The sequence below is a fragment of the Gavialis gangeticus genome, unplaced genomic scaffold, assembly GCF_001723915.1.
Source record: "Gavialis gangeticus isolate Ggan-Ray unplaced genomic scaffold, GavGan_comp1, whole genome shotgun sequence".
Classification (NCBI taxonomy): domain Eukaryota; kingdom Metazoa; phylum Chordata; order Crocodylia; family Gavialidae; genus Gavialis; species Gavialis gangeticus.
In genome coordinates, this window is record NW_017729031.1 from 82,389,206 (window position 1) to 82,415,234 (window position 26,029).

Below are 26,029 nucleotides of genomic sequence, written 5' to 3' on the forward strand. Positions count from 1 at the left end.
CTCTGGGCCCCGCCAGCACTGGCGGGGGTCCTGTGCACCCGCTCACTCCCAGTGCCTCCCAGCCCCATGGTACAGGTGGGGGGCAGCGTGCAGCCCCAACCCCCTGCTCCCTGGCAGGGAACGAGTTGGTGTTCAGTGTGGGGGAAAAGCGCCCCCCCCGCCCTGTGGTCAGCACTCCCTGCTGCACCTGCATGGGGCTGTCCTGAGCAGGCACAGGCAGCCCCACATGGGCTGCAAGTGGCTGCAGTGCAGGGTCACCACTGCCTCCAGGCTGCCCAGAACATGAGCTCTGGTTGGGCAGCAGCAGCAAGCACTGCCTGGCGCAGCAAGTGGCGGGGCTGCAGCTGCTGCCACCATGGTGCAGCCCCAATGGGCAAGCCCAGAGCCAGCGCAGGGCCCAGGCTGGCAGCAGGGGTGGGTTACAAGCTGGTGCTGAGTGCAGGAAAAGCGGCCCCTCGCCCACCCCGTACCGGTGCCCCACGCTGCAGCCACTCACAGCCCATGTGGGGCTGCCTGTGCCTGCTCAGGACAGCCCCACATAGGCTGCAAGTGGCTGCAGCAGGGAGCGCCGGCCATGGGGCAGGGGAGGGACCACTTTTCCCCAGGCTCCTTCCCTGCCCACGGTCCTCACCTGCCCTCCCTGCCCCTTTACCTGAGTTTCCAGCACCGGTGGAACTCACACCCTAATTTTGGATGGCTAATTTTTGTTTAAAACGTGTGTGGTGTATGCAAGTAAATATGGTATTTCCCGGCCGTTACCTTTAGTTACAAGAAAGATGGAAGCAAAGCATTGGAAACCAAGTCTTTAGTCATACAACCCAAACTCCTGTTGAAACCAAAGGGAGTTGGGGAATAAGGAGGCACTATACATGTTGAATAACACCCATGAAAATGAATTTATATTTTTTAAAAGCTTTGCAGGTAAAACTGTGAAGATAAACTGTCTCTCTCTACTTAAAGCTTTCAAATAACATTCTCAAAAGTTCCAGCAAATTGGTACCCTCTCTCTCCTTAACAGAAATAAGGACCTGGTCTTGCAGACCTAATTCAGCCAAAAATTTTCCTGAATGAGGAAAGCAAGACCAAGCCCCCTGTAGAGGATCTGAACTCTACAGAACTCTGGTTGCTCTGAAGACACTCCCTCTCATAGGCCCTTGCCCCTCTGCATAGCACATAACTAGGATAGGTATGTTTGCAGGGTTCCCAAGAGGCTTAAAATAATTTGTATTGATGGTGACAGACAAGAGGAATGTTACAAATGTGTTTGGGTTTCTCAAGACAACTACAGACAGACACCACCCACCACTTTCATCCACTGACACAATGAAAAGCATGGAAAAATGTAGCACGCAAAGGGAAAATAAATAACTGGTAACTGGTGAGCTATTGCATGTTCAAGATAAATATAAGATGAATAGGTCTAGACACATTCTGAGAATGAAAGAGCTTTGATTACAAACCCAGTTGTTCCTGTTTGGCCAGCATATTCCCACTCAGGTCAGGGTTGGTTAAAAAGGCACTGTAGACAGTTAGACAGGATCAGCTTGCCTTGCTGTTTTGTGCAGGAAAGAAACTGTGAACAACTTTCCAGATTCAACCTAAGTTAATTAACTAAATTTAATATGCAGATAGTGGAATTCTTCTGATGATGCATAGTCTGAAGCCAAAGTCTGCCCCTGCAGCTCCACAGTGACATCATCCTTTATATAGTAGATCATTTATTTAAACTCATATGAGGCCTCATCCTTCTGGTTATCACAGTCAATAGCAAATTGCAATAGACTTCAGTGGTTGCAGGAGCAGGACTCATAAAGTTAGAAGTCTGAGTCTCTTGTTTAACTTGTATGTACTGGTTACTTTTGTTACAAAGAGCAGGTTGTCATACTGCCTGGAAAGATCACAAAAGTGTTGGCTCTTGTGTTACAGATAGGATTCATGAATGATGGCAGAATCATAGCTGCAGACATTCAGTGCTATGTTAATGATGAGTGTACACCAGACGAGTCGGAAATGGTAAGTCCTTCTACACTACCACTAACTCAACAAAATGAAAATTATTTTCTGAGACTGGTACATCCTAAATCCACTCTTGTTATAAGTGTATCTATGGAAATCATATTTGTTTCAAGGATCAATCAATGAGGTTCTCTGCCTCCTTTCAGAAGGACTTAGGAATTTCAAATTTTATGATTGCAGTGGAACATGCCCATTTTTTTTAACTAACCACTTAGCTAATCTGTCCACCTAACCACTGTCCCCCTGAACCACTTTCCCCCCAGCCATGAGTATGGCTAACTTTTTTTTGTTAGTTCTGTGAGTGGTTTCCTATCACAGGATTCACTGTCATTGTAAGGGGAAAGAAACTGTTCATGTTATCATTATCTCTTCTCTTAATGCAGGTAATAGAGTATGTTGTGTTAAAAATGGATAATGCTTACAAGATCCCCAATTTCTGAGTCCAGGGCCGTGCCTGCAAAACACATTTGCCATCAAATACTGCCTTCCGAGGATTTGGCTTCCCACAATCAGCTCTGTTTGCAGAATCCTATCTTGCAGCTGTGGCAACCCAAACGGGTTTACCACATGAGAAGGAAAACAGACTGAGGCTAACAAAATAAGGTACAGCAGGGTCTTGTCCCTGTTATCACTGAAGTAAATGGCCGAATCCATGTAGAAAAAGTTTGCTTAGCAAGCTTTTTACACTGAAGTAGATGTGTGTAGGGCCAAGTCCTACCACCAGTACTGATTCTGAGTAGCACCTTAATCTGTATTTAGCTCCACTGCAGATGTTCACAGAATAATACATTGAGCAGTATGAGTAAGTGTGGCAGACACTAGTTCAAACCCCTAGATGATTTTTCTCAATTTGATGTATCAGACCTGGTGTGACTGCCATGAGTTAGTACTGAAGAATCACCATCCTCTCTGGCCAACTTCTAGTTGTCCATCCACCATTTGAAACAGCCTCTCCAAAATGGACCACTTACCTTTCCCACCAATGCCTTCTCTCTGCCTCCCTTCTTATTTCCAGCAATAATTCTGGTCACCTGAGCTTGTAATATCAGTCTCAAATTCAGATTTATTTTTAATCTTCCCCTGCTATCCATTTTCCTTGTTTTCAGCTCTCTAATATCACCAAAATCTGCTCTTTCCTAATGAGACCTACAACTGAAATGACTGTCCATACTCTGTCCACCTCTTGCCTTTATAGGTGTAACCTTCACTTATCGGGCTTCCATCCAGCCTCTGGTCTAGCCAAACTATGGTCACTAAAATAATTTTCCTTCCCAAGTATCCAACAATGTAGCTTTCTTCCTAGATCTTCTGATTCTTCCATTGATTGTTCTGTTAGTTTTGCTTTTCAGCATCGCTTCCATGGCCCAAGCCATCTTACTCTCACCTCTCAAGCAGATCCAAGGAGGTGATACTCCCCCTCTATGCGGCACTGGTCAGGCCGCAGCTGAAGTACTGCATCCAGTTCTGGGCGCCGCACTTCAGGAGGGATGTGGACAGCATTGAGAGGGTCCAGAGGAGGGCCACTCGCATGATCAGGGGGCAGCAGGGCAGCCCTACGAGGAGAGGCTACGGGACCTGGACCTGTTCAGCCTCCACAAAAGAAGGTGAGGGGGGATCTAGTGGCCTGTTATGAACTAGTCAGGGGGGATCAGCAGGCACTGGGGAAGTCCCTGTTCCCCCGAGCACTGCCAGGAGTGAGCAGGAATAACGGTCACAAGCTGGCAGAGGGTAGATTCAGACTAGATATCAGGAGGCGCTACTTCACAGTCAGGGCAGCTAGGATCTGGAACCAACTTCCAAGTGAAGTAGTGCTGGCTCCTACCCTAGGAGTCTTTAAGAGGAGGTTAGATGAACACCTTGCTGGGATCGTTTGACCCCAGTACTCTTTCCTGCCATGGCAGGGGGTCGGACTCGATGATCTGCTCAGGTCCCTTCCGACCCTACTAACTATGAAACTATGAAACTACGTCTCACTTACCCAGCCTCTGTATGTTCCTCCAGATCCTGCATCTTACTCCTTGCTTCCTTCACCTGCTTTGTGACTTCCTTAAATCTACCTTGTAATCTCCTTGTTTGCCATGTGACTTCTCTCTCTCTCTCCTCAAATGCCTTCTCAAAACTCACCTCTTCCAGTAGCCCCTCATCTGGCTTTCTAATCATTACATAAGAAGCAGGGCTCTTTGGTAATATATTTTATTGAATGTACTCTTAGGAAAAACAGGTGTTAGGCAAGCATTTGTGTGTACCAAGCATATCCAGTTCATTTGGCCCTGTATCACAGCTCCATACCCTGGGGCTTCTCATGGGTTGGATGATCCACCTCCTGAGGCAGGATGTCAGCTTGTCAATGTAGCTGCCAGAGCTGCTGTGTTGGCACCACTCTGGAGTCCAGAGAATAAATTCTGCTGCTGCTGGATTTGGTCACCAACAGCAACCAAAGACCCCAAATTTGGCAGCAGGAAAGGGTGTGGAGGAGTGGGAAGTGGCAGTGTTCCCTCCCTGGGATCCAGAAGGGCACAATTTAAACATTTGAGGGCTGCCAGTTAGACAGCCCTTGTGTACCCAGTGCCCTTCCTCAGGGCATTTTGCAGCAGGGCATTCTCTGTCCAAGACCTTGTCTAACATATCTCCCAGCTATATAGTTGGTCCAGTAAGAGAGATTACCAAATAAGCCTCACTTTTCCCATATTCCCTAAGCTATCATGGCTACACTGTAGCCATGATGTGAATACAGCTGACAGGATTGGGTACCTTGATTCCAAGGTTTTTAGGGCTATGTAAATGTTTGGCACAAAGTAAATAATTGATATAGTTTCATTTGACTCCTTTTCCAGGTTCGGGAGCTGAATATGTATGAAGGAATTAGTGTATCTCCTTTCAAAGAGGAGTTTGATGCAGCAAACCTGAAGAGATGCTGGAAAGAATGTTTGGAGAAGTCTGAATACTACAGCAGGAAAACATCAGTGGAAGAATTTAACAAGCAAAATTATTGGAAGAAGAAGGGGATTGCCATTATTCCCATGAAATTCTCAGTTGGATATAATACAACATATTACCACCAGGTAAACTCAAGGAATGTGGCCATAAAGGTCCCAGACCTCCACCACTCCCAAATAAGAGATCCCTCAAGAGCTTAAAGGAGGAAAGGGTTGAGGAAGGGAAGAGAGGGAGAGAGACATCCGCCCAGTGACACTTTCAGAATGAATGTGTCATATTCATGTGCCAGCCTGTCCCCTCTGTACGTACTAACATAATCCCTAGGTCATGCTACCCTCCCTTGGCCTAGAAAAGAACACCAGGTTCCTGATTCTTTACAGGCTACTGCTTTCCACCAAAGAATTGTGTAATTTACTGGCAACATCAAGAAATCATGTCCTCCTCGACCAGCTAGTCCTTGTAGGCAAAAGACAGGGCAGGATGCTACCTTAGAGACTAACTGGTGCAGAGAGGCATGAGCTTTCATATGCAACAGCCTGTCAGGCTGCAGACTCAATCCTAGGGTTTAGACTGTCAGCACAGCTGTTTACTGTGGCCTTCCACCTCATAGCTGGTCACCCAGACTGGTCATGGTTGACTGGAAGCCTCCAGTAAGGCCTAACTCTCTGTCCACTCCGTGTCACCAGAGGGGCCAGCCAGGGTTAACTGACCTTCCATTGCTTCCATATAAAGCCCTGAACTAGAACAGAAAGTGTCTGGACAGCAGGGCTCAACCTGACCTAAGATTAGTTTGCTCATCCCTCTGGCTTGCTCCTCAGCAACAAGCCTGCTTGACCTCCTGTTTTCTTGATCCAGCTTGCTCCTGGGCCTTTCTCTTTCTTTGATCTCCTGGATTCTTGACTTGGTTTGCTCTTAGACCCCACTCCTGGATCGATCTATTGCCTTCCTGACCCAGTTTGATCTCATTTTCTGTTCATCCACCCTGATCCTGCTTGGGACCTTGATCCCTGAGTGGCTCCAGACCTGACCACCCATGTCCCCATGTGATACAACCTATTTCATCAGAAGTAGATTGTTGTTAGCATGTGACAAAGTAAGCTGTCACCTATGAAAGCTCATGCCTCTTTGAACCAGTTAATCTCTACAGTGCCACACTACCCTACCTTCTGCCTGACTAACTAACTAGAAATGTCACAACCAGAAGCTAGATAACATGTCCTTCACCCAATCTCAAAAGAAAAAAGAAATTTGTATAAATAGCTTGTTGAAATTCTTGCAGAATCTTTATTAACTACAAGCAGCCTAACTAAACATCCTTCACCTAAAATTGGTAACCACAAGAAGCTTAATCATGGTAGATAGCTGGAGCACTCCCTCTTTCTCTTTTAACCACAAGCTGATTGCTCTCCCCTTGAGAAATAAGTTTGGGTCCTTTCTGGTGCTTTCTCCCATTTACAGGCAGTTACTACATTAGCATCAAGCTTAATGGGTTAAGAAGAATCAACAAGTTTCTGCTATTTTTTCTTTAGGCTGCAGCTCTGGTGCATATTTATAGAGATGGGTCAGTACTAGTGACACATGGTGGAATTGAATTGGGACAAGGAATTCACACCAAGATATTACAGGTAGGACAAGAATTAACCTTATGAATATACAGAGAGATACAGCAGAAAGATGTTGGTGCCATGGCATCAGACCCTATAGGGAAACTCTGGAGACAGCCATGGTAGTTGGAGGAGCTAAGCCCATTCAAAAACCTGAGGCACCCATGTAGCTACTAATAGCATATCCAAGGCCCAAATGCAGAATATAATATGTGACAGAGTCCCAAAATAAAGGGCCCACAAAATAATCTGATGGAAAAAAGAAAATGCTGTGAGAAGAATTCCTTTCATGTAAGTAATTTCTGTAACATCAGTCCCGTAATTCTGCGTTTCCAATGTAGTTATAAACAATACGCATATGAAACCACTAAGTTTATAACAAAAAAGTAATTTTGGGACTGACATGTGGGGTACTGGAAAAGAGAATTGTCAGAATGCAGTGAGACATTGGTGAGACATCGGAAGCTGAAACAACCATTCTGATGGTTTGGTCAGGCAGAAAGAAATGTGAGATTTTAAGCCCCACAAAAAAAAAAATCTTTGGATTTAAAATCTGTCCCAAAATACTCTACAAGCAACAAAAGCCAAGTTAAAGAGAAGCGTTCCTCCAAGTAAAGATATAGTGCCAAAGTCTCTGTCTCCCTCTATTCATTGTTTTCTCCTAGAAAAATACAAGCAATTAAAAGTAAGTGAAAATTTTATTTTATTTTACATAACTGTTTCCATAAATAGGCACCCACTTTGCTTGCCAGGCATAAATTATCCAAATTCAGTGGCATTAAATCTAGCTTAAAAGCAGCAAGAAAGCAGTCAGGTTCTCTGGCTTCTCCTTCATGATGGTTTTCATTATATGCAAGTATGCAAAAAGGTCATTTTTATAAGAGCAGACACCAGGATGATCAATTATTGATAAAAGCTCCTTTCATGGTGGGAATCCCTGTATATAGAGGGTGGCTGAACAAGGTTTCAGCATATAACATAGTCAATGTAATATTAGAATTCCCATCAAGTTTGGTCTTGTGTATATATGTTATGATAATGCTCTTTTTATTTATTTATTTTTATGACCTAAATCTCTGTCAGAGACAGAGAGAGGTTCTGTCTCTGTCAGGGACCACATATTGTTGTGTTTTACTTTCCTTTCAGATTGCCAGCTGTGAATTAAAGGTGCCATTGTCATACATACATCTTTGTGAAACAAGTACAGCAACTGTGCCTAATGGGCAAGTCACAGCAGGATCAGTTAGCTCAGAAACCAACGTAAAAGCAGTTCAGGTTATATTTATTATCAGTTATTTTTATGACTATTATTTCTTTAAATAGCTAACATTGCTTTGAGCATTTGCATCTCAATCATTGTTATTTTTATCTATTTCTGAGAGAGCAGGTTGGTACCTTCACCTCAAACTCTCTTTTGCTGGTTTGTGTATAGTGTGAGGCAGGACAAATCACTGAACACCTGCTCACCAGTTTATCTGTATCAGAACTAAAGATATATCTTTGAGTTATCAAGAGGAATTTATTGGTCTTGGTATCATTGTGAGTAATTAAACACAAGCTGATGTCAAACATTTTCTGTGCATCTTGTGACATGTTTACAGTCAAAATGAAACACCTCTCTTCTGATGTACTTTAGGCCCGATTCTGCTCTCACATGGCTGTAAACGAGACATGCATTATACAAATCCAGTTGTATTAAATTCAGCGTAAAAGCAACAAAAGAGCAGAGCCAGGTTTTGTTGGTTTCTGTTATGCACAGGGGTACAAATAGGTCAGTTACATACTCCATGGCAGATGCCACTACTGGTCCCTGGTAAGTGCTGCCTTTGTGCTGTCCAGCTGGAAGGCAAGAAAGGTGGGATTAGATGTTCAGGGGGAGGAGCAGAAAGATCATCATCAGAATGAATCTCTCTCACAAATCAGAGCTCACTGTTGCTGGATTCATCCCCTTGGCTCTATTCATTGTTCTCTATTTGTCTCCTCCCCAGGATGCTTGTCAGATTCTTCGGAAGCGCCTGGAACCCATCGTTCAGAAGAATCCTGAAGGCAAATGGGAGGACTGGGTTAGTGCTGCTTGTTTATCTTCCTACAGGCCTGATAACTCCATGGATGAACCAGCGGTATTTAGCCCCAGCCCACAAAGGGAGCTATGTGAAAATGCAGTGCCTGGGGGCAGCTCAGGGAGGGGTTGTGCCTCCTCAGGGGCTTTGCAGGCTGCTCTCCCACCATGACTGGCCAGGTCCTGAAACTGTCTTTGTGTGAGGTATCCTTATGCCATTTCTTACATACCCACTATGGGTCCAAGGCTAGCCAGGTTCTCTATTGGATGGGGATAGGTGCTGGAGTGTTATCTGACTCCAGCAACACAGACGCATCAGATGTACAGTATTCATCATTGGAAGTACCTTGTGGAGCAGTAGACTGTACATTATGGGAAAAGAAATGGTGATATCTGAGACAGACTTTCTGCATAGGCATAACCCTGTGAAAATTGTGCTGTTCCAGGCAGCAAAAATAAAGCACTCATTAATGGACATATTGTTATATAGTGATGATTCCCAAAGGCTCCAGAGCTGTTATATCCACATGGAGCAAGAGCACTTTGAAACCTGCCTGTAACATTCTGGCCATTGCTAGAGGAAGGCCTCATTAGAGAACTACAATCCAAACTACCTTTCCCCTGGAGGTGGCCTTAGCTAGTTACATCTAGGCAGGGTATTGCTTTTTCCCTTCATCCTTCTTAATGACACTATGGATACACCTGCCTTCTTGGTTCCCATTACTCCATGTGCAATGAACTTTCTCCCTTCTGGCAGTGTTTCCCAGCATATCACTGGGAGTCTTTGACAAGGGGATTAACTTGTAGTCCTTTCTCTTGTGTCTTCCCATGCCAGGTTAACTGCACTGGCTTTTCTTTCCTTGGCAAGTGCTCAAGTATTTGCCCAATGTGGCAGTGCTGGGCACAAAAGATTTTAAAATCCCACTTGCCTCTTAAACTGAAAGACAGTTGGTTCTTTACACCAGTTCAGACCTCCAAAGTATTACCAATAATTAGTAGCAGAAATGTTTATTTTGTAGTGCCTAAAGTCCCCTGTCATGCTGGGTATTGCACACACATAGAAAAAGAGGTCATCCCTACCATACAGAGCTTACAAGCTAAAGAGCCCTTCCCTGCATGCACTTCTGAAGGGATTTCTTCATCTTATTTCTGTTTGAAATAGACCATAACCACTGGTCTGTCATGATGATTTCACCTGATTTTCATGCATTAGTTAATCACAGTGATAAAATCACAGGCTGCTTGCAGACATTTAAAAAAAACCAAAAACACGCTTGACCAGAAGAAGCAGCACGTTACTTCGACCTGGCTCTGCTGTATAGAGTGGGCATTTCAGTGGGGATTTTTGGCACTTTTAGCTAAAGCTGATCAATCAGCTATTAGATAAAAGTGCCAAAAAGCCCCACTAAAGCACCTGATCTTTACAGATGTCAAGCAAGGTGAGTCCAATTAAGGTGCTGCCTCTTCTGGGTATGCATGGGGCTCGATGCAGGAATGCACTGAGTTTAAAGTGCCTTTTTTTTAAATATCTGCAAGCGGCCACAGTGGTTATTTTGGTATCCAAACACATGAATATTTCCTATTCAGTTGTGCAGAAAAGCAAGAATGTCTTTGCTAAATGCAATAAAGTTGGTGTGTGATCTAGTTGGGGAAGCAGAGAAATGAAAGCAAGGAGTTTCTGGGCTCTCTTGGACTGACTCCTTTTGTGACCATTAGTAGGTCAATTAAGCCTGGTGTGTATTAGAAGCCCTACACATTTGTAATTTTGCTGAACTAAAACTAACTTATTTACATTGGCACAGTGATTTGGTTTAAACCAGGCTTTGTGCAGTAAGCTGTAGGCAATGCCTTTGAAGTAACTGTGCTGTGCCATTCCTCAAAGCAGCAGAAGGAAATGCAGGGCTTTAATTTAGGGCTCTTTCTTTTTCTTTTTATTGTTTTAGCATTAAAAAGTGTATTTGCTTCTTAGAAATGTGGATTTGTGTGAGAATAAATATGTCCATTGCAGATTATGGAAGCTTTCCAGCAACGTATCAGTCTCTCGGCTGCTGGCTTTTTCAAGTAAGAAATGCTATTGAGGCCTTCTGGATCACGGTTATGGGCCCTGGTTATGGCCGAGCAAGGATCAAATTCTCCCTATTTTCCCTCCTCAATCCTTTTCCTGTCTCTCTTTCCTCCTATGTTAAGGGCCAATCCAACAGAGAGCCCAGTGAAGTGGCTACCTGCTGGGGAGACTACAGACTCCAGTGCTCTTTTTCTTTTCTACTGAAAAGAAGGGGAATCTCCTCATCATACCATGTTGGTTGGCTTCCACTGTGCCTTCCACACCTCATTAGATGTTTGGTCCCTGTACTTTTTCCCAGCCTCCCACGTCTGCCATGATTGGGCACAAGGAGCCTACAAAGATCTGCGCTCCATGACATCCACAAATCTCCCCCAATACAAGCTCCTCTTCTGTCCCCTACACCCCCAGGGTCAACAGAAAAGCAACAGCGATGCTGCATTCAGGGTTTTCACCTAGGGAGATGCTGTGAAAGCAGATAACTTCTGCATATTGTTAATCTGCTGCTATCTCATTTACATGGCAATCTGCTCTCCATTTTGGGAGGGAAGAAGTGATACAGATTGAGTGAAGAATGAAATTTAATCCAAAGATAGTATTGTTTCCAGCAGAGGCTATGTTACAAATATGAACTGGGAAAAAGGGGAAGGCCACGCTTTTCCATATTTTATTTTTGGAGTTGCTTGTTCTGAAGTTGAGACTGACTGTCTGACAGGAGATCACCAGGTAAATAGCAAATGTTCTTCTGTACCCATAAATACAGATGGGTTAGTCTTCCACCGGTGTTTCACTCATGATGATTTTCTTCCTCATGCTTTCTTTGCTGCAGAGGGAGGAAGGGTATTTGTTAAATGTTCTCTGGAAACTATCAAGCAAAGCTAAATGGCTCTGTCTTCCTTAGTCTCATTTGTTTAACTTCTTTTTGGAAGAAAATCTGCTGTTAAGCAGAGATATGAAGGCTGAGAAGTGCAATAGAGCAGCAATAGATAAGAACAGTTAATAATAGAACCAGCTTGTACTATGACTTTGAAAGTAGTTATTGATGCAGACACACAGTGCTTTTACTCCAGAGTAATTTTAGCTTTGCTCTGTAGTAAAAGTGGAGCAAAACATGACATACAGCTTTACTTCAGTGTAGATCAGTCCACTGCAAGGTAAGGTTGCCCCTCAAAGTGTGTAGAAACTATAGACTGTTTAAGTTACCACAGCGTACCCAGAATGTGCCTGCTCCTGGAGTCAGTTTCATCCCAGAGTAGCAGACGAGCTTCTTACTAAGTTGGCACTGTAATGGCACCTCGTTGCTGGCATCCAGTTTGGGAGAGCTGATTGTTCATCCACCTCTTATTATGCAGTAAATTTACTATGGAATAAAATTCTTGTTACTTAAATCCCTAGTCCAGAGGTGTTAAACATATGCCCTTGGGCTGGATCCAGCCCACATAGTTGGGTCATCCGGCCCATGTCCTTGATGGGAGACCTTCCTTCCATGGTAGCCAAGTGGCTGGGTGAGAGCCACAGTGCTGGAGCCCCAGCAGCACCTTGATTTGTACCTGCAATGGCAGCTAAGCAGCCAGGGTGCCGAGCCTCTTCCTTCAGTGCTGCTGGGGCTCCAGCACTGCTGCTTTTGCCTGGGTGTTTACCAGCCACGCTGGCAACAGCCATGACATTGGAGCCCCAGTAGCACCATGGGAAGAAGCCCAGCATTGCAGTTTGTTCCCATGGCAAGAGCCATCTAAAGTCTGGGATGCTGGACCCCTTCCTGCCAGGTCCCAGCCTGGTGAGAGCAAGCACTGCATCCGCTGAATCCATCATGGGGAGGGGGAGGTCTGTGGGCACAATCCAGCCCATGAGGCTGGTCATCATGAACAATTCCTCTGGCCCATGGACCAGCCTTGTACAACTCATCCAGCCCACAAGGCCCAATGAGTTTGACATCCCTGACCTAGTTCATAGGCTCTTTTGAAGCAGCACAAAGCATTACTATAGAAAATGGAATGATGAAGAGGGGCCTCAGGCCAGGAACAGCTACAAAGTCAAAGGAGAAAACAGAGTTACTTACCGTTAACTGGAGTTTTTTGAGATCAATGTTTACATATACATTCAGATCCCTTCCTCTTCTTCTTCCACTGAGTCAAGTATTATAGGACTCTCTGGCTGAGAGGAAACTTTGAAGCAGGAAGTATGTACCACCCTTTATCCCCACAGCATGAAATCACTAGGAAAATCAGGCGAGGATGTGTTCTAGGCATAAAATTCTCTGATTAAATCAGGGTTTATGAAATGGACCCATAAGTAAGAATGGATCACGCATTTGGAAGAATTGCAGCTGCTGACATGTAACTTTGATTTTTTTGTTATTGTTTGTAGAATATGTACTCATGACAGTTTATATTGACTTAACAGAATATCAGAACAGACATTGTCATGGATGCCTGTTTCAGCATAAATCCAGCTGTAGATATAGGACAGGTATGTTTGAATACTTTCATATTTGCTTTTTACTCTAAATATTAGTGACAGCTCCTATCTTCACTTAGAAGGATTTTCCACTGGGAAGCTAATCAAATGCTTATTACCCATGTCATAGTTTGAAATCCACCAACTGATGCAAGTATATGTGTGTGTTTATATCTGCATATGCATTCTGTATGCATGTATAGATATAGGTAAAACTGAGTACAAAATAAAAAAATCTACCTAGATACATGTCCATATAGCGATAGAAAGATAGATGTTCTTTAATTTGCATTCAGTTTTATCCTCCAGTTCTGAAAGTTGATGCCATTCTTTTCAGAATTCAAGTGTTATGAAAACAGTAGGCCTCAATAGCCCTCATCTTTAAAGTTCAACTTTGTGACTTTGTGTTACAGATTCAAAAATATGTACATGAGACCAAACTTAGTGATAACAAAAGCAGAGCAGTGGTGTATGCTGTTTGGTATAAATGGAAAAAGTACTGTGTAAACAGGAAAGTAGCGTGAACAAGATGTGCTGTTTTATTTGCAGATTTAAAGGAAATAGTTTTTCCCCCGTATCTTCCTTATGTCCCCTTTATAAATAAGTTGCACTTGTTATTCACCCCCAAGAATTGTTTAGTTAGTTCAAATAACTTTCTTCAGCCCACTAACTCCAAATCTCCAAATTTGGAGATTTGGAACCAACTTCCAAGGGAGGTGGTGCAGGCTTCTACCCTGGGGGTTTTTAAGAAGAGGTTAGATGAACACCTTGCTGGAGTCGTTTAACTCCAGTACTCTTTCCTGCCATGGCAGGGGGTCGGACTAGATGATCTTCTCAGGTCCCTTCTGACCCTAGAAACTATGAAACTATGAAATTTCTCTTCACTTTACACCACTTTGCCCACTTGAACCACAGATGCAACCACTGACTTAGGCCTGGTCATTTCCACAGGTTACAAGTCCCTGCCACGGATTTTAATTAAGCCTGTTTCAAGTTTGATTCCAACCTATGAATTAAGAGCATGTGACCATTTCTCTAGAAAAAGATTTAAACTGCCACCCAAACTTCCTTTCTCTAGATGTGTTAGATCAAAAACACTGTAGATTTGGGGGATAGTATTTCTCTTTGCAGTCCTGTGAGGAAAGCTGCTGACATCGGTGAGGCAGATTCTGGTCTTAGTTGCACCACTATAGATCTGAAATAATTCTGATAACTTCAGTAATGTTATTCTTGATTAACCCTGATACGAAACAGAGAAGACTGTGACCGTATACAATTCTTTGTGTGAATAAAAGGACACCTTAGTCCCCCACTAGTCCTGCTTTTGTTTAACAATTGCTTTTGGGCCAGTTACCATAGAGGGGAGGGCATCAGTTAATGTGTAGATCTAAACTGACAAATGTGAAGCTCCTCGCTGTAACAGGTGGTGCTTTCACAAAAAGTATCATGACTTACAGCACCCCCCACCTCCCCACCCAACAGATATTCACTGTTTGGGAGGTGGGGAGAGAGGGGGGATCGAGCTCCACTTCGCAGGCAGTCCAGATGAGAGAGGCTGCGTGTCTGCGGCCTCCCTCCCTTAGCCGTGCCCCACGCCCCCAACTTCAGTGGTGTCTGCAGGATGGGAAGGGAGATGGGGGAGGGGAGGGTGCTCCAGTCTGGGGTTTTCCCAGCCTGCTCTAGGGGGAAGTGGATTGGAGCCTCCCACCATCGGCCCAGCCTTGCTTGCACTCAGGGACAAACAGAAATTATGAAGGTGCTCTGCTTTGGAGCTCCTTTATCTGAACCCACATTAAATGAAAATTAATTTCTCACACAATCAGGGACTTTGCAGCTGTGCACTTCTGTCAGGAAATGGCTGTAGAGCATTTTCAAGGGGTCAATTGCATGACAAATATCACTTCTGTCAGTGCCCTAAATGTTCAATTTCCTACATGTTTTTATAATATTAAATGCATGAAGCTACTTTTCCATTTTTCCATTCTTTTCAGATTGAAGGTGGTTTCATTCAGGGGGTAGGACTGTATGCAATGGAAGAAATACAATTTTCCCCAGAAGGAGAGCAGTACACTCTGGGCCCTGATACATACACAATTCCTGCTGTCTGTGACATCTCTGAGCAGTTCAATGTTTACTTGCTGCCAAACACAAAAAACCCACTTGCCATCTACTCTTCCAAGGTAAGTGAGCCACGTAATGGGTTGTATAGAGCTCTACTGCAAGATTGTTATAGCCACTTATAGTTACTTATGCTGGTCTGGTGAGCACATTTGCAAGAGTTTGTTCCACTTGCAGTGCTATATTGACATTCAGAGAAATCCCTTTTCCTTAAAATGGGAAATATCACTCTTCAGTCATACCTCTACAAGTGGAAGGACCTATGGGCATGCACTGTCAATAAGAAAAAGGATCATTTACAGTTAGCTGTATATTGGGGGAGGGGAGGTGGTATGTGTACGCGAGTGTGTGAGTAGTAGAAGTAACTTGTCCTGAAGGGTAGAATGACTCCCTAATGTCATTTTATTTCCTTCTTAGAAGGAGCTTGCCCTGAAGAGCTTAAGGTTAAACAGACAAGCTGACAAAAGGGAGAGAGAGGGAGAATTGTTATTCGCAGTAAAGAAGTGAAGAACTGAGGCAGGCAGATATTTGCCAGGTGTCATATAAGAGGCTTGTGACAGCTCGCAACTGAATCCAGTGTGCCCATTAGCTTAACTACAGAGAAAGTTTTTCCTGTCATTCCTATTTCAAGGATGTATTCACACCTGTGCAGATTCAACACAAGGCTCCTGCACCAGTTCTGCCCTCAGAGTAGAAGTAACTGGAACTGTAGTGGGGTACAGGCCTCTGACTGATGAGAGAAATTCCCACTACCTGGCCTAATGTCTGAAGTAACTACACTAGAGGGGTGCCTGTACATGTGCTCCAACACGTTCTACTTACACGTTCTACAATTAATCAATTAATTGATTAATTGAATCTGCTGGAATGTTTTAACTAGAACGCTCCAGCATGCCTCACCGTCACGTGTATTAAGCATCCTGCATTTCAAAATGGCCACAGGGGCACTTTAACTAAAACTCATTGAATAAGATTTAATTAAAGCACCCCCACAGCCAGTTTGAAATGCAGGACACTTAATATGCGTGATACTGCACCGTCTTATTTAGGGCGGTTGTTTGGGAGCTGCTCTAATTAAACTCCTACCACCACCCTGGATCACGTGTATAGACACCCAAGGAGTGGAAATTTCCAGAAGGAAGTCCATGTTGGATGCTCGTGGAAAAGATTCTTGAGGAAGGAAAACTCCCACTTCTTAGAGACTTAGCAGTGTATAACTGATCCCAGAGATCCTAACACTTTTCAGTTATATAACAGGAGATCCATCTGTAGTTATTTTGTACATAGTGAAGTTGTGCTTATACTGTAAGTCCTGAGTTGTTTCATTATGTTATAGTGTTACCCTTGCAGTCCCAGAATGAACCTTTGCTTATTATCAGCTGGAAGAAATAATAACAATAACAAAAATAATAATAAAGATTCCCCTGTGGGCAAAATCCTAGTCTTTAGCTCCTCCCTGGCCTGGACCTACTGAGAGATCTGAAGAGATACATTGGTCATCTTAAAGATTTGGGTCAGATTTTGGGCTGGTGTTAATTAGTATAGTTCAACTGGCTTCAGGAGAGCTATACTAATTTATAACAACTAGAGATCTGGGCTTTTATTGGCTGTGTCTAACTCATCTCTCTCTATCTCAGGGCATGGGTGAGGCTGGTGTATTCTTGGGAAGCTCTGTGTTCTTTGCTCTAAGGGATGCAGTGGCTGCTGCGAGGAAGGAAAGAGGATTACCGGAGACCTTCACACTGAACAGCCCTCTGACTGCTGAGCAGATTCGAATGGCCTGTGCTGATGACTTCACTAAGATGGTAATGAAGCTTTTTATGAATCCTTGGAAACATTTCTGGTTTAGCCACATCCTCCTCATATTTCCAATCTTGTTGGTTCTGAATTAATCTGCATTTTGACTTGTCACATGCAATGCTTATTGAGCTGCATCTCTTGTACATATCACATGACAGCCACTGAAACTTAATATTTTATTTAATCAACAGTACCGTGCTTTATATATCTTTTGCCAGCACAAAATATAGCTAGAGATGATCATTCAGCATACAGGGGTTGGGCTGAATCAAGCTCTGAATCTAACATGAATATCTGTTCAGTTTCTTCAGCAATAATGACTTGAACATACATATTCTCTTGCATGTAGAGGAACCCAAATACACTTTGCAAATTATGGCCTGACTTTCTCCCTAATGTCATTTTATTTCCTTCCTAGTATTAAGCCAAGAATGAACATGGCCTTGAACAATTATTTACACCTACACTAACTTTTAAATAATTGCTAGGTATAATTTAAGGTGTTGTAAAATCCTGAATGAGCTAAATGCTGGTTACCCCAGGGCTTAGGGGTTTCATGCACTGAAAATGTGTACTAGCTTTATAGCTGGTTGTTATCGAGCTTTAATTTGCTTATGTAAGAGAGTCTCCCAGCTGCAGGGATGTACTGTGCCCAGTGTGAACACAGATCCTCAGGGCTCAGGGGTGTGTGAAACCCCTGGGCCCAGGGGATCAAGGGCTCAGAGGTTTTCTGCATCCCCAAGCCCCAGGGATCACAGCTGCCTCGATCCCCTGGCCCAAGGGTTTCACTAGTAAAGATATTAGGGAATTGCACAGGAGATGTGTGTAGATCAAAAACGTAACCAAATCCTCCTCTGTCAGGGTGAATTGCAGCTGGCAGTGGGGAGAATTGGGACAGGAGATGCATGGAGATATATAGCTCATGGCTGAACTGAGGTGCTGGCAGGGTGCCATTGTTCCACCAAGAGGGTCCCTGCAGCAGGTCAAAATGTCAATATAAAGGAGTTTGTTGGGGGCAGGCTTTCTCAGGCAGACTTTGCATCCCAAAATCCTTGCTTTGAAGGCTTGAAAGGGCAGCAGTTCATAAGTGATGTTGGTAGCACCAGTAAGTACCTGGAATCACTGAGCTCCCCTCTTGTAGAAACACAGCTTTCTGCCAGTTCTAGAGGATTTACTTAGCCACTTACAAAGAAAGGATTTTCTGGTGCTTGAAATGCCCCATCTTTGATTTCATCAGTATGGCCAACTATGTGTTCTGTGAACTTCTGAGAACTCAAGTAGATAAGTAGAGGCCTAGCTTTCAAGTAGTTGACGTGGGTGGGCAGGATAAACTTGGTGCTGCCATGAGCCAGTGAAACCTTGCGTTTGCCTCATTCTCCCCCCCCCCCACCGCCATAATTTTTTGCTGACATGCCAACATCCAGTTCTGCCCCACACTTTCAGTCATTCACATGGGAGGAAGATTGTGGCCAGGCATCTAAAGAGAAACCCTGGTATTGTCCTAGGGAGTCTAAACAGTTTCCAGCTCCAAGAATGCTCCTAAAATTATGGGATTTCCCTGCAGCTGTTATGACCTCTGTGATTTAATTGCTACAGCTCCACAGCTAGTCAACACCCCCTCATCACATGATTGAGTAGTAACTACCACCCATTCCTCTCCCTGTTTGGGGGCCCCTGGACACACAAGCTCATCTGTGAGAAAGGCAAGAGCTTGTCTCGGTTACTGGAATTTGAATTTGATGAACTAAGTGGTTATAAATAACCCAAAGGCTCCTTAGAGTCACACCAATTTTATAATCCATGTACAAGAGGAAGAAGTGTGGATTAGCGTGTATAGTGGCAACTACAGGGCTAGAAAACTTACTTAGGGAATACACATCTTGGAATTACAGTAGGTTCTCTTTTTCTTAATGATGACATACTTAACAATATCATGTTTTTGTTTGTTTTTCCCTTTCATATTCCCAAAGATAAGCCTGGAACCTACAAACCTTGGGCTATTGAAATAGTCTAATACTGTTTCCCAGATTCTGAAGTAATTATGTGATAGTTTTAGTCACTTTCCAATTTTAAAGAGTTCCAAGCTTAATAGTAAATTAACTGATTTAAAATCTATTCACTGATGCACAGAGTATCTGTAAGACTGGATATTATCTATAGCTCTTCTTGTATTGCCAACATGATGGTGGCTCTTACATCCCATCATGTAACTCACATTCAATTCAAATATTTAGAGACAAAATAACTACATTATATCTTTACAAATATCTTTGTATTACTATTAATGTAGAATTTGCTCAGGCCACTTCTTGATAAACTTTGCCAAGTGACCATTTTTCTTGATAAATTGCTAGTGCCTGTTACCAATGAGAAAAGTACAACTGCACAATATTCTTGGTAATTTGATATTCACAAATATAGTAAGGTTATGAGGGTGAGCACTAGCTAACAGGTCTTTTTCTGTTAATAATTTTAGGGTAAAATGTTCCTAAAGTGGAGTTCTTATTGGATCTTTCACTTTATTATATTTATGGGCAACTGAGACAATTTTAGAATTAGGTACCACAGCAATGCAAGCCATGGAAAAGGATATGGATTTGAATTTAAGAAGCGAGAATGTAAACAACGTGAAAAATCTAGGAAGTGGCATTTTTGTTAGTTGTTTTTTAGTTTTGATGTCTGTATTGGTTTTAAAATATTTTCAATAAAAAGACATTTAAAGAAAGAATGTCTATTTCAGGGGGTTTCACTGGAGTGCTAAAAAGGGGGTCCCTCTAGTTCTTTTATAACATTGTGCTTATGCAGGACATAGTTCTAAGAAAAAATAATACATATGCCAGGAATAATGTAGTTGGGAATGAAACAGAAAATATTTTATTTTCTTCCCTTTGCTTAATTTAATCTCTGGACTCCTTTAAGAGATATTTGGATGTTTATCTTGCTCAGATCCTTTGACCCCAGCTGACTTCCTGCCCCTGGGGCAGGGGGCTGGACTCAATGAGCTTCCGAGGTCCCTTCGAGCCCTAATGTCTATGAAATCTATGAAATTTTCACCCAATCTGGCCACAGAAAGCAGTCTATAGCTGTGACCAAACACAAGTGCATGACTGCAGATCACTTCAAAAATGGCCAATTGGGTGAACTCTGAACCCTCATTGCATGATGGGTTAGATGAAAACATTTCAAAACAGAATGTCTTCTGCATAGGCGGCAGAAGAGGGGGCTAATGGGGCTTAACCCCACTAAGCTTCAGGCTTAGTGGGGGCTTCCAGCAGCTGCAGCAGGGGTGGGGTGGGGGGAAGGGCAGGCATTGCTCAGCTGGCAGCATGGGACTGAGCCATGAGTGGCTCATTCGGGGGGCACAGCTTGTGCTGTTATGTGCACCCCAGAAGGCATGGGAGGCACATGCCCCCAATATGCTCAGGGCAGGGCAGGCTACTGCTGGAGGCCAGGGCCAGGGCTACGCTGGCCTCTTCCCAGTGAGGGGGGCCATGCTATACTGGGGGCACTGGGAGGGAGATTATGAGGGGAGGGCACTCCCAGTAGCCTGGCCATGCAGCCCAGGGGCCAGGGCCCAACAGTGAGGTTTGAAAGAAACCCAGATGCGTGACGCCTGGGTGGGGAGAGGCACAGAATGTTACACCCCCGCATAACCCAATTGATTATCTTATGGTCACAATCCCCTTCCCATAACAATAAATAGCAACACAGCTATAACTATTATCCACCACTAGATGGTGGAGGTGAGGCTTCTGCTGCTCCAGGGAAAATGGCCTCCTTTAATCATTCCTAGGAACACAGCAAAACGATCTGAACAGGTGCTGCAGGCAGTAAGCTCCATTTCTTTCCTTTATTGGCAAATTGTTCTCTTACGCAGTTTCCTTCTAGAAATACACTTACTGCAAACACTGGTGATTAGGTGTCCCCTCACACATCCATGCTGGTTTGTTTTCTCTCAGCCTACTCCCTCTTGGGACTGTCTCCCCCTTCCAGCACATCCACCCGGAGACAGGAGTTTCCCATTGCAGGTCTCTGACTCTGTGGTTTGAGCCTTCTCAGTCTGGATTGGACCCAGCATCTCAGTCAGACACAACTAATAGCCTGGTCATTAACCCTTTAAGGGCTCAACTGCTTTTCCCAGCCCCAGCAAGCCTACCAGCCTTGCTTACCAACCCCTCTCCACCCTTTCCCTGGCACCTGTGTCCTTGGTTGCACAGCTCCAAACCCAGTGGGGAATCAGCATCTCATGGGATGACAAGACTCTCTCCTGTTCTGATGCCTGCTCCCTGGGCAAGTTTCAGCTCGGTCTCCCCTAGCTTCAGCTGATTTTTTTATTAGGCTAAATGCATGGTTGCTCTAGACATAGGCAAACTTTCTGGGTATTGCAGTAGGCCTGAGGAAGTGATACCCAATGGCTTGCCAGTGTCTATCCTAACCATGCAACTGCTTCAATAAAAGAAGTCACCCACAAGAAACCTTGTATCTCCCAGATTATTTAAATCACTTTGCTCTAACTTAGTCCACCTTGGTGTGGACATTCTTACCTGAAGAAAGGCCCTGAAGATGAAGTCAAACAGGGATGAGATGGATTCCAGAGAGCAAGAAAATCTTGCGATTCAGGAGGCTTCTTGAAGCCCTCTGCTCTGCAAGGAAGAGAATGGTGTTAGGGAAGTCTCTCATCATGCAATAGAACAAGTGCCTCGTGTTGGGGTGGTCAGTGACATGGAGAGGACTAGTTTGTATGCCAGTGTAGAGTCTATCATAAATAACTACTGAATTGTAGAAAGCCCATACATCATGTCTGGCTTGGGAGACGCTGACTAAATAAGATGTTAGTTCTTAGGCTCTATAACAATCTTCTGAAAAGATGACTACTGTTCTAAAAAGGTTTCTCCAAATCTGAGTGGAACAAACTGGCCATGCCAAGAGGTAATCTGTCACCCAATGGGATGCTGAACGCATCAATTCTTAACAACCTGTAAAATGAGAACCTGGCTAAAGCAGATAGATATTCTTTCTTCCCAATCTCTTTTGTTTAATGAAGGATGTTGGGAGCAGAGACCAAGACTGGTTAATATCATCAAAGCTAAACTGGGAGGTGACAAGCTATATGGATATAGCCAGGCAGATGTCCTGATTTTGCAGATTTTACAGACAGGGGAGAATGGGCAATATCACAAGCAAGCTCCCTTCTGTATCGAACTCTTAATGGTAAGCCTCCCTTTCTTTGTGCAGGTGTTTCTGCAACTTTTGCAGTAAAACTGTTCAACTTGTGGATAAATAAGAAAGATATTAGTACAGTAATTGCTAGTCTCTGTAAAGTCAATATAGATAATAGCCTAATGGTAAGTAAATTGCATGGACTACTGCAACACTAGATAGGTCATAAGCACCACAGGCAAATTATTTTTCATAGTTTCATAGTTTCATAGTTTCTAGGGTCAGAAGGGACCTGAGTAGATCATCTAGTCTGACCCCCTGCCATGGCAGGAAAGAGTACTGGGGTCAAATGACCCCAGCAAGGTGTACATCTAGCCTCCTCTTAAAAACCCCCAGGGTAGGAGCCTGCACCACTTCTCTTGGAAGGTGGTTCCAGATCCTAGTCGCCCTGACCGTGAAGTAGCACCTCCTGATATCTAGCCTAAACCTACCCTCTGCCAGCTTGTGACCATTATTCCTGGTCACCCTTGGCAGTGCTCAGGGGAAGAGGGACTCCCCCAATGCCTGCTGATCCCCCCTGACTAGTTTATAACAGTCCACTAGATCCCCCCTCAGCCTTCTCTTTTGGAGGCTGAACAGGTTCAGGTCCCATAGCCTCTCCTCATAGGGCCTGCCCTGCTGTAATTTGGCAACTCCTTACAGTGCTTCGATGCGCTAATACAGGGCTGTCCAGCTCCTAAGTGACGGGGGGCCACACATCACATGGGCTGCACAAGAATGAGCTGTGGCCCCTTTGGGCCTTATGACATGAAAAAAACCCTGTACTGTACTGCACACCCACCCCCCTCCACCCCTGCACTGTGTGCCTTCCTGGCCATCCCCACTGCATCATACATCCCATTTGCCCCCAACCCCTGCACTGCATGTCCACAGGGCCCTGGCCTCACTCTCAGTTGCCTGTGCCTGCCTCACCCTGCCCCCTTTGCCTTCTGTTGTATTTATCTTACCTTCCTGATCAGATGGCATTAACCAAGCTAATCAAAACTCCAAGGAGTGCCACGTGACATTCCAATAAGCCAAGTGGCTTTATCCAAACTACACCACCAACTGCAGCCAGGAAATGTGAACAAGTACCCAGGAAATGTAAAAAGCTTGCAAAGAGCTCTACAGAAGATTTGTGGGGAAGAAATATTTTAACGGTGCACACTGGTTTGCAAGCATAGTTTGAGCTGTAACAAAATCTGATATAAAGTCCCCTGGAGTTTTTAATCTCACATATTGCATAACACAACATCTTGTCAACAAAGAGATTAAACAAATCAGCCAGCAGTTACACAGGCTTTTTCTATTCGCTTATTTGATCAGATCACCTTTCCTCCTTCCCTCTCCCACTTTTGCAATCACATGATGTCCCTCTGGCAACCACACCAATTTTCTACAGGGAAAATAAAACCAAGTTATCTACAGGAAAAAAGAATTCTGTCTTTTTGCTCAGCATTTGAACAGTGCGCAGCACAGTGGGATCCTGGTCTATGACTAGGACTCACGTTTAAGCACAATACAAATAATAAATAATTGTCCCTAATACAAGCAAGGACTTCATTTTCAGGTGTCCAGCACTTGTGGAACACCTGCAGCTCCTGCCAAAGCTGGGCAGAGTGGGAGGTGCTCCCTTGTTGCGGGGTGGGGGAGTTAATCACACTGTGTGCTCTTCTCAGCTCCTATGCTCTTTGCTCTTCTTCCCTGCACGTGGTCTCTGCTACTTGCTCCACATGATCTCTTGGCCATATTGCTTGATACCTCTGTTGCTTTCTGCCCTGAACATTCCCATCTTGATGACGGCTCCAGTCCCATTGAGAAAATCCTTTTTCTGCAGCAAAGAGCCTGAATAACTGTAGAAGCAGTTGAAAACATGAGGATCTAGAACTTCACAACCACAGGCAGGTATCTGCAGCAAACACATGGCCTGTATCAGACAGCAAGAAAGAAATGCAAATGAGTGTAATTATTCTGATCAACCATGCTGGTTTGCAGCAGTGATAACTAAAGATGCCAGTTCAACATTTTAAATGTTTACTCAACTTAAGCAAATCCTTTATTTATACCTTGGGCTGTTTTTGGTCGTTTGTTTTAAAGAATATAAAACATATAATCCTTTAAAAGCAGACAAGGAAAGATGGTCACATGTTCAAACAAGATCTGCCCTAAATTGTTGTGTTAGAGAAAAATTGGATTGTAACCTGAAGCCATTTCTCAACTTATTATTAATAACAAACAATTGGATTGAAAAGAAAGTAGAAAAGGAACCACTGGAGGAAAGGGAGGGGTGTCTGACTAGATGGCCTATGCGTTAATTGTCAGTAACAGTGAAGCATCTGTAGCTTAGACTGTTTATTATTGGTTTGGAAGTGGGCAGTGAAAACTGACATTGCAAATCTGCTGCCAGCACAGGGTTATTTCTCAAGGCAGACCTAGCAAAATAAGGTTAATTGGCAATGCAGTCACATACTAAATTCCCCCTACCCAAATACAAGGGACTGCACTTTGGAAAGAAACTTATACAGAGTTTATTTATACTAAGCAGTGCTGAAGTCATTGTAACCTGGGCAAGGGAGTGGGGCGCAAAACCTGAGAAGGTCTGTGAAAAACCCAATACACACACTTGGGCAAAAGGTGAAATTTAGAGCAGAAACTCCATGGGAATAATTCAGAAAAATATTAAGTCCCACTTGGAATCAGTCACAAGGACCATCTCTGTGAGCACTGCATTCCTGAAGGCATCAAGGACAGAGCAGATGAAGAAAAAGTCAGGAGAAGCTAGAAACATCCTGGGAAGAAAAGATTCTGTAGAAGGAAAGCTTCATGACATCTGAGTTTAGAAAAGCCTGTACCCTAATCCTCATCTAGTGTTACACCAGAGGTAAGGTGTTTATAAACACTGAATTCTGTGCCTCATTTTCAGAGTTTAACCTAAGGAACCTGGCTTTTCTTTCTTGGATTGAGGATTTTTTAATTAATTCATTTCTTTTTTACTGAGAAAAGGTGTAGCTTCTGGGCAGGTTCCCCAGGATCCACTGGGACATCCCGTCGTGCACCAGGCTGGTACTGAAGGTGGCACTAGCGAAGCTCTCCATTGTGATGATACGCTTGCAGTAGACAAAAAGCTTTTTTTGGCTGGGGTCACTAGTTCCAGAGCGTATGCATGTAAAGACTGTGAGGAAAAAAGCATTACCATGAAAGGTGAGATTTTCAGAGCACTGCCGGGAATTTAGATGAACAAGTTTCTGACATGGTTTTGATTTTCTCAGAAGGCAGGGTAGATATGCACCTCTATAGATTAACTAATAAGATATATAGAGACAGAGCCCAAGTTTTCATGAACCCAGTTTCACTTCATCAGATGCAAGGAAAGGACAGCATTGAGCAGTGTATAAAGGGGAATGAGTGATTAGAATACAGTATGTGGAAAAGCAGAAGGGAGGAGGGAAAAGAGGGTGTGCTGTGAAGGGCAGCCAGGCAACAGGTGCCTATACACGAGCAGGGAGTCTACTTCGATGCGCTGTAATTCCAGCGCATCGGGGCAGAGTCTGCTGGGGCATGGGAATTACTGCGCTACAGGAGCCTCCCACATCTCGTGCATCAGCATCCCCACACTTCAAAATGGTGGCAGGGGCACTTTACGTAAAGCTTGTTCAATGAGCTTTAGATAAAGCGCCTCAGCTGCAATTTTGAAGCACAGGGATGCTGATACACGAGACACTCCAAGCACTCTAATTAAAACAGCGTTAATTAAAGCACCCCCCACCACCCACTCCC

At 43.9% G+C, this 26,029-nt stretch overlaps 1 pseudogene; it reads left to right on the forward strand.

Moving 5' to 3' along the window:
- LOC109301642 overlaps positions 1-22,312 on the forward strand; it is a 66,287-nt pseudogene extending 43,975 nt beyond the window's left edge.
- Positions 22,313-26,029: the final 3,717 nt, after the last annotated feature.